Raw genomic sequence first — 9870 nt, 5'->3', positions numbered from 1 at the left:
AACACATTTTCCCATAAGCTTTTGTCAGATTGGATGTAAGTTTATGCAAAATCTAGCCACACTTGAATTTTTTCTTGGTAAGAAAAGGCTTCATTTTTACCCTATCCCACAATCCAGACACATGAAGAAAAAAGATTGTTGTACATGTAGTACGCAACCAGAAATTCCTGCAGCTCCTTTAATGTTGCTTGTAAGCATCTTGGCAGCCTCTTGAATCAGTTTTCTTCTTGTTTTTTCATCAATTTTGGAGGGATATCAAGTTCTTGGTAATATCATTGTTGTGCCATATTTTTTCCACTTGTTGATGACTATCTTCACTGTGTTCCATGATATATCCAATGCTATGGGAAAAAATTTGTATCCTTTTCTTGACTGATACTTTCCAACAATGAGACCCTTTTAATGCTTTGTAAACTCATGGCTTTTTGCTGTAAGAAGCAACTGAGTAAATATCAGAAAAATCCTACTTAGAACAACTGAATCATATATGGGCTTGATCACTTTAACTAATGGCAGGTATGTACTGATTACTAATTACCATCAGTTTCCTTTCTACACAGTGTGTCTGGATTTCATTCTAATTTGTTCCTGCACAATTTCAGCTTGAATTAGGACACTGTTTTGACATGTCACACCTCTCCTCTCTAGGCTGCATTGGTTGCTAGTTTGTTTCCATATCCAGTTAAGACTGATGATCATAAAGTCCTTTATGGTATGAGACTGGGATTTCTTAGCCATGTGTTGTAGTAATGCTATTATACAAACCTTTTAAAAATATCATATATCATATATCAAGAATATAAAATATCATATATCCAGACCATACAGGCACATGTATTGCATATTCACAGAATAAAAATTAATGGAACAGAGCTTCTTTAGATCTTAACAAAACATAAAGTATTGTACATTATTTTCAGTGTATATTGGATTTCTACATATGTTTCTATGTATTAAGGGATTCGTCTGAACTTTTAGAGGCTGGAGAAATAAATATGGCTCTCTAGAGTATAAACTCCACAATATATAGATTTGATTCATGCCCTTTCTGGTTTCTGGATTCAAGAAGTGATCAATACTTCTTTGAGGGACAGAGATATATAATCTATCTTGGAGGGGACGCTTCTGAATGGAGCATTTCTCAACCCAACCATATTAGAAACCTTCTTTCCAATCTTCAATATTCTCTTTTTGAAGGGAAAAAATAAAAAAGGGGATATTGCTTCAGCTACAGAGGATCCCAGAATAACAGATTATCTAAAGTATTTTTTTAGTTAGGATTCAAATCTAGGAATGCAAAAGAGATGAAAACAAATACTCATTACTCTCATTGATAACCATCGTCAGTACCTGATTGAACGAGAATGTCCCACTAGTAGATCTTTCTGTAGATTCAGTACCACTAATTATGGTATCTTTCTGGAAGGTTTGAGGTGGCAGGCACCATTTTATAGTAGTTTTATTCCTTCCTAGGCAGATGTTTCCCATCAGTATACATGAGAGAAGGCTAGAGCTTCTCACTTCTCAGGGCACTCAGGACTTTCTCACATTGTGTTCAACATCCATAGAAAATTGCTGGGAGAAGTTATCTGTCAATTTCAGATGACCTACTATCAATACTCTGATGATACTCAATTTGATATCACCTTCCCAGGCTAGCTGAGGATGATGCAGAGATTCTGACTGTCTAGAGGAAGAGGAGAATTAGATGAATCAAAGCAAGCTCAAATTAAATTCCTGTAAGGTAAAGTTCTTTTACCTTGAGAAATCTGATTTGATCATGGTTCCCCTATTGATTCTAGATGAGATCATACTCTACCTGAAACAGTAGATATGTAACCTAAAGATCCTAGCTTAGTAAAGTGCTACATTTTGAAGCAATTTAAGCCTCTGTGTCATTTTCACAAGTAGTTTCATGTAAAGTGTGTTGTAGTATCTAGTCACAAGATGAGGCCAGCATGAGCCACATTAGAAGGGTATCCTAGTCCACAAAGACCATCATGGTGCACAATCTGTATAAGCTTTGATTATTCAAGGATGAGATAAATGTAGGCAGAAATAAATTAATATGTTGGGTCTAACCCCTTTAATTAGCTTAATTGTAAATAATTTCAATATACAGAGATAACACCTGTCAAGATTCCGACAGACAGAGATGAGTAAAGCAGAACTCCGAGGCTTGTAAATTCCTCAAAGAGCATGTTTATTAGTTACAAAGTATTGGCATGGTCAAGAGTGAAACCAAATCTGGATACACAAGTAACAATTTCCCAACAAAAAGTTAAATGATCCACCCACAAAAGCTATGCAAGCAACTATATCCCCCAATATGATTATTTGGGGGGCTTTTTATGCAACACCCAGTTCCTAGTCTCGGGAGCAGCCGAAGACCTTGGTTCCCATGGGACAAACGATTATTTTGATTAGCGAAGCACCTGGACAATGCCCCCTATGTGGCAACCTAGAATGAGAAGGAAAATGGCTGCAGCCATGCTCATTTCTAGAGTTGACAGTCGGCCCCTTTCAAAAAGAAAGTCTCCTATAGGGGAAACAAAAAGCAGGTTAAGTACTTCCTTGAGGCTTGTGAGGATATTTATCGTAGAACTTCTATCTGCTTTCATATTGGTACATTTCACCCATGTAGCTTCTGACAGGGGGCAGCCTTTCCACTGAACGAAGTACTGTAACTTTTCCTTGTACAGCCTAGAATCAAGAATTTGTTTTATTATATAATGGGTCTCCTCCTCAACCACTACTAGACCCGGCGGCTTCTTTGGGATAGGTCTCAAAGAGGATTCTGACACAGGTATCATTAGACTACAATGAAATGCAGGGTGAACTTTTCCCAACAATCTCGGAAGTTCCAAATCCACTGTAACAGGGTTTATGGTCTTAGTGATGGGAAAGAGACCAAGGAACTTTGGCCCCAATTTTCTGCTGAGTAACTTTAACCTTAAATACTTTGTTGAAAGATAAACCAATTGTACAACATGAAAAAGGTTTCTGAGGGGAGCATTGTTTATCTGCTTGGTCCTTGTAAACCTTGATGGCCTTGGTCAATGTTTTCTTCGTATTCACCCAACCCCCCTGGAAGGATGTCACCCATTGATCCAAAGTCTGGGAAGTAGGAGCCTCCTGGGGGTACTCAGACATAGGCACAAAATATCGACCCATTACTATTTTAAATGGGGTGAGTCCAGTGCTACTATACACAGTATTATTGTAGGCTACCTCTGAGAAAGGCAGATCAGCCCAATTAGTCTGTTGGTAATTTACCTAACACCTGAGATACAGTTCTTTTTCAGCAGCTCCATTAGTACTCAGATGAAAAGCCGATGAAAGCCCCTGGGTGGACCCAATCAGTTTAATCAACTCCCTCCAGAACTTTGCAGTAAACTGGACCCATCAGAAATAATCCATTTTGGGGCTCCAAGGAGTCGATATATGTGTTTCAAAAACAGCTTGGTTAGCTTCTGCGCAGTGGGAAGTCCTGAGCAAGTGATGAAATGCACTTGTTTGGAAAATAGATCAATCACAATCTATATTACAGTGTTTCCCTTGCTCTCAGGCAACTCCACTATAAAATCCATGGCTATTTCCTCCCAAGGCTGGGAAGAATCAGCAACTTGTTGCAGCAATCCTGGTGGTTTTCCAGGATGTCTCTTCATGGCAGCACAGGTGGCACAACTCTTAACATAACTCTCAATGTCTTTTTTCATTCCTGGCCACCAGAATTGCCTCCACACCAGATGCAATATCTTCAAAAATCCAAAGTGACTTGCCTGCTTAGCATCACACCGCTGCTGAAGTGCTTGGAGTCTGAGGCCATCTGGGAGGTATAATTTAGAGCTCTTCCAGGCTAGTCCTCCCCACTTAGAGTTAAAAGAGATTTGTTGTCTTTGAACCAGGCATCAGTCTCTTAACTTCTTTAGTTCCTTCAGTAAGCAGTCATCAGGACCAGCAGGTAATCTCTGTGTTTGCGATCTGATTATTATTTGAGAAGCGGATTGTAGCAGAGAAATAATGGAGTTAATTACTTCCTCTCGATCTCTCTTGAATTGGGGCATTCTAAATAAGATGTCAGTCAAAAAATTCTTACCCTCTGGAAAATACTTTAAGGTGAAATTAAAATAGTTGAAATACTGAGCCCACCAAACTTGTTTCAGGGACAATTTGTGGGGTTTTTTTTACAGCGTCCAAATTTTTGTGATTAGTCCACACCTCAAAAGATATTTCCCCCCCTTCCAAGAAATGACGCCATGTCAGCAATGCCCAACAAACTGTAAAAGCCTCTTTCTCCCAAACTGCCCTCCTCCTCTTGGTGTCAGTTAATTTTCGGGAAGTGTAAGCACGGGGTTGTAATTACCCCCTGTGGTTTCTTTGAAAGAGAACGGCATCCACGGCCACCTCACTCACATCAGCTTGAATGATGAATTGTTGTTGAGGGTCAGGGTGCATAAGGATTGGTTCAGTTACAAAGAGTCTCCTTGGGTTTCCTGCCCGGGCAGGGGGTTGACTTGGTGGCCTCCAAGGTCCCTTCCAATTTTATTATTATTATTATTATTATTGTTATTATTATTATTATTATTATTATTATTATTATTATTATTTTCTCGAATACAGCTTGGCACTCTAACGACCATTGCAATGGCTGACAAGGTTGGGGTTTTCCATCTCCTTTTCCTGTTTTGAGTAAATCAGTGATTGGCATGGCTATCTTTGTGAAAAAAGGAATAAATTGACAGTAAAAGTTGGCAAAAACCAGAAAGCTTTGAAGCTTACAGGTGCCTGGGGGTTGCCATTCTAGCACAGCTTTTACTTTGGTGGGATCCATCTCTAACCCCTCATTTGAAATCTGATACCCCAGATAATCAAGGCATGTCTGGTGAAATTCATTTTGACAGCTTTGCATACAGTTCAGCTTTTAACAGTCTCTTTAACACCTCATGGACCAATTTGATGTGTTCTTCCATTGTTTCGGTGTAAATAAGGATGTCATCAAGATAAACCAAAAACCACGTATAAAAGATCATGGAGCACTTGATTTAATGTCAAGATTCCGACAGACCGAGATGAATAAATCTGAACTTCAAGGTTTGCAAATTCCTCAAAGAACATGTTTATTAGTTACAAAGCATTGGCACGGTCAAGAGTGAAACCAAGTCTGGATACACAAATAACAATTTCCCAATACAAAGTTAAATGTCCCACCCCACAAAAGCTATGCAAGCAACTATGTTCCCCAATATGATTATTTGGCGGGCTTTTTATGCAAAGCTCAGTCCCTAGTCTCGGGAATAGCCAATGATCTTGGTTCCCACGGGACAAAAGATTATTTTGACTAGCAAAGCACTTGGGCAACCCCCTCCCTCCGTTCTATGTGGCAACCTAGAATGAGAAGGAAAATGGCTGCAGCCATGCTCATTTGTAGAGTTGACAGCACCGTGATATACTATGGGTATAAATCAAACATAGATTAATACTGGTATGTAATGCCATCAACCTAGCAGTATACTCCAATATGTTTTCATTTCACTTAGCAGAATCAGCTGCTTTGATTGAACAGGCCATATTGTGGTATTTAAATATTGGAACTTCAGTTATCTGTCTTTGAGTAGTTGCTCCCTTATTAGGTTTCAATTAATTACAATTTCCAAATATTTTTCTTCTCAAGTTCAAAGCAAAGTCAAATGTTAAATAAAACAGAGGTAAACATTTAAAGGATATCTCCTTTTCCTTTTAAATTTTTCTAATGCTTTCAGAAGCATTTCTCTACATTCCAACTCAACCATAAATCACACCTGCTTTTTTAATGTATTCTATTTAAGGATTTGCAGCCTCACTGAAAGATTGTAACTCTTCATTCAGCACAGTTTAAGGGCTATGGAAATGCAGATGTTCTTGTTCATAGATTGGGGATTTATTGTCCTTTTCTTCTCTTCAGCCAAATATGCATATAGCCAGCCACAAAATTGTTCAAGTACTGATTCATAGAAGAACCAGCTGAATCATAAGGAGCCACAGCAGAATGTACTGAAGTACCAGACATGGATCCTTATACCAAGACTAAATAATGTAAATTTTATTTCATCCCATTTATCAATACATTCATTTAGGGTTTTATTTAGCACACAAATGTGCACTGTGTCCCAAACCACAGTAGAAGCCCATACAAAATTGGAGTAGTGCATATTATTTAAATCATACTAGGGTAATAGAACCTGAATTTAATTTGAAAAAGGAAAACTATCACGGGAATCATTGGAATACAAGATCTGAAGTCTCCTTGGCTGTAGGTAATCACATAACTTGCTTCTTATTGCAAGTTCAATAAGTACAGAAAAGCAACAGAATGCTAGATTCTAGTATAGATTTTAATTTTAGGTATATAGAAAAGGTAGCTGGAGGCAATGGTCCACCCTAACACGTTGGATATAAGCAAAATGCCCAGATATTTGAAAATTTTAGACAAACAGGGGAAGCTTAAAAATAGTCAGTTACTAAAAGAACAGGGAATAACTATTGATTGGTGGCCATACTTACAATTGCAATCTAGATATAAGAAGGATGTGGAAGATTATGGAATTGACATGGAATTAAAACAATTAGACAAATTATTGATAGGCCCTGAAGGAAAATTAATATCCAAAATATATAACTATTTATTAGAATTTGATAGAGTAGAGGAGATAGTGAAAGAACCAATGATTGCATAGGCAAAAAACATAGGGCACAATATAGAATTAGAAGATTGGGAAAGAATTTGGAATAAAAATCACAAAATCACAAAATGCATATAAGGAAAATCAATATAAAATGCTATATCGTTGGCACCTAGCCCCTGCAAGATTAGCCAAAATGTATCCGAACCAAAGCCCAAATTGTTGGAAATGTAATTATCGTCAAGGTACCTTCTTTCATGCTTGGTGGCTATGCCCTGAAGCGAAAAAATATTGGATTAAAATACAAGGGTGGCTACAAAACTTAACAAAATGTCAAATCGAATTAAATCCGGAAACATTTCTCCTGGGAATACTTAAAAAGAAATTTGATAAGAAAATAAGATATCTGATTTTACATATACTAACTGCGGCAAGAATTGCATTCACGCAATATTGTAAGGAACGTAATATACCACCAGAGGGGTTGATTATTCAGAAAATTTATGAATGTGCCGAGATGGACAAACTCACTTTAGAATTAAAAGAAAAAGATGATTCGGAATTTTATGCGGTTTGGGAAAATTGGTATATTTGGATAGACAATAGAAACAAAAATTGGAAATATACATAAGGTTATTATGCAAATTAGGTTATTGTGGGTTAGATTGAATGTACAGTGTATATATTGTATAGAATGTAGATCCATAGTATATAAAAATGACATAGTCTGCTGAATATGTACTGTACAAAGGAAAATGTTAATAAAATTATTTTTAAAAAAAAGGTAGCTCAAGGAGCTGCCTAACATCAGTGTTTCTACACAGCAACTGCAGGTATCAATGTTCTTAGCATTCATATTTTTTTTAAAAAAACCTTCATTTTAAAAAAATAAATTGGAAGTTGGAATGCTACTGTCATTTTTTCCCCAATAATGCCGTTGGGCCCTACATATGACATAGACATGATAATTGAACCCCAATATTTTTAACTGTTTGATCACCCACTCAGAAAAAAAAAGACAAATGAAAGGTAAGGTCTGTGAAGGAACCCCCTAAGGACTTATTTTGAAGAGGCATATACTCAAGTGTATATTGTTTATAAATGTGCTTTACTAAATATTTTTCTGGGAAGGAAAATGAATGGATGGGGGGGATTTCACTGAGCATCATCACATTTACTTTCTGGCCAAGTCATTTTCTTTGCCTTTCAAAAAATGGGTTTAGTGCCTGGTCACTAGACAGTCATGTCAAATCAGCTTTGGAATTGAATTTTTTCTGCTGAGAAAATGGGAGTCTGTATAAATAAACAATTTCATACACAGGCAAGCATGCCCTATAGCCATGGTTGCAAACCTATGGTATGCATGCCACAGGCAGCACACAGAGCTGTCCCTGTGGGCACATGCGCCATCGCCCCAGAGGGATGTGGAGCCGGGCAGCTCCTCTCGCCCTTTCCACGTGCGCCTGCACTCTTGCTCTCTTTCTCTCTGCACTGGGAGTCAGGGAGCAGCTGCAAGAGCTGGGTGGATCTTGGCTGGATGGTGGAGGCAGGCCTTTTTTTCTCATACAACACAGGCACCTTTTTTTGAACGGAAGCTGCCAGCACGAGTCAAGGTATGCCTGCAGAGCGATTTTGCAGACTGCCAGCAGCCCGATCCAGGCTCTGGAGGCCTTTTCGAAGCCTCCAGAGCTGGGATCCATGGCCACGGAGCGATTTTGCAGCCCTCCAGCAGCCCGATCCGGGCTCCAGAGGCCTTTTCGAAGCAGCAACGATGGCAGGGCGATCCGTGCAGGGAGTAGGGGGGAAACGGCGAAGGCAGGGCTATCCGTGCGGGGGTGGAGTGGGAAACAGTGGTGACAGCAGGGCGATCCATGCGGCTGGTGGGGAGGGAAACCTGCCCCACTTGTTCCATGGCCGCTTTCGGCTGAGCCACATTGCAGCAGCATTGGGCACAATACGCGAGGCAGCAAACAGCTGCATCACATCGAAACCGGCCATTTGCCCACTCTTGCTATCTAATACTCAGGGCTTTTTTTCAGCCGGAACGCGGCGGAACCGCGTTCCGGCACCTTTTTCCGGGCCGGCCGCACCGGAAATAGCCCCTCCCACACCGGAAATAGCCCCTCCCAAATTTTACTTGCATTCCTGTTCTCTAAAGGGGCGGTCCTAGGGTTTGATGAGGGCGTGGCCAGGTTTGAGTTCCGCCACCTTTTCTCCGAGAAAAAAAGCCCTGCTAATACTTTACTTTCTTAATTGTCACATTTTTACTAACAGTCCTTATTCTTATTTGTTCTGGACTCCTGCCAAACCTTCCCCAATATTTGGCTGTGGCTCAGCTCCAACAAGATTAGAAGGAAGTTCCAGAAGAGATGACCTCCTTATGTCCAGAGCTATACAGAACACTACATATCTATGATAGTTTCTTCAGTTGTGTGATGTTAATGTGTCTATTCCTAGTTTAAACTAGTACTTATGACCAGTTTGAGAGAAGAGGTTCTTCCTGCTGGCTGGAAAAAAAAATAGCAAGTGTGTACGTGATTCTGCAGAAGCCAACCATATATCCTCATAAAACTAGAGCAATACTGACATCCCTTAAGAGAAAAAATTGGCATTCCCCCAGAGATTATATGGGTAGTATATTTTTAATGAACTGACAGGGATTCTTAGGATTTGTCTTATTTGTAAAGTATAGTTTTATAGTTTGTTCTAATTATTGTTTTGTAAAGTTTCTCATGGTTCTGTAAACTTAACAGAGTTTATAATGGTAACGAAGTGCTGGAAAGACCATTCTCCTGAATATTTCCCTACTACTACTACTACTTATTCATGTAAAGATGTATTTGCTTTAGAAATCTTATCAAAAGAGAAGAGAGAAATGCTCATGCTGATATGCAGAATTCTCTCTTTTAGTTACAGGAAAACCAAGATTTGTGTGACTCTCTTGCCTGTCATCATGCAATCCTTTCTCCCATCAACTTCAGCCTTCTTGGCTTGAATCAATACTCAAAAGAAGATATCATGAGGAAAATCTTTCTGCTAGGCTTTTTGAGTAAAACAGAATTATTGTTAAAAACATTTCTTTTTCTTGAAGAAAGAGTCAGAAAGATTCTTCATTCAATTTCCTCTGCCCACAAATTTGATGAAGTTTTATCAAAAGTCCCAGATATTTTAAATTTTGATACAAACCTGGGGAAGTGCTACACAAGCA

This window comes from Protobothrops mucrosquamatus, unplaced genomic scaffold (genome assembly GCF_001527695.2).
Source record: "Protobothrops mucrosquamatus isolate PMUCROS unplaced genomic scaffold, P.Mucros_1.0 scaffold48, whole genome shotgun sequence".
Lineage (NCBI taxonomy): Eukaryota > Metazoa > Chordata > Lepidosauria > Squamata > Viperidae > Protobothrops > Protobothrops mucrosquamatus.
The sequence above is the reverse complement of the archived record's forward strand: the minus strand, read 5'-3'. Positions refer to the sequence as shown.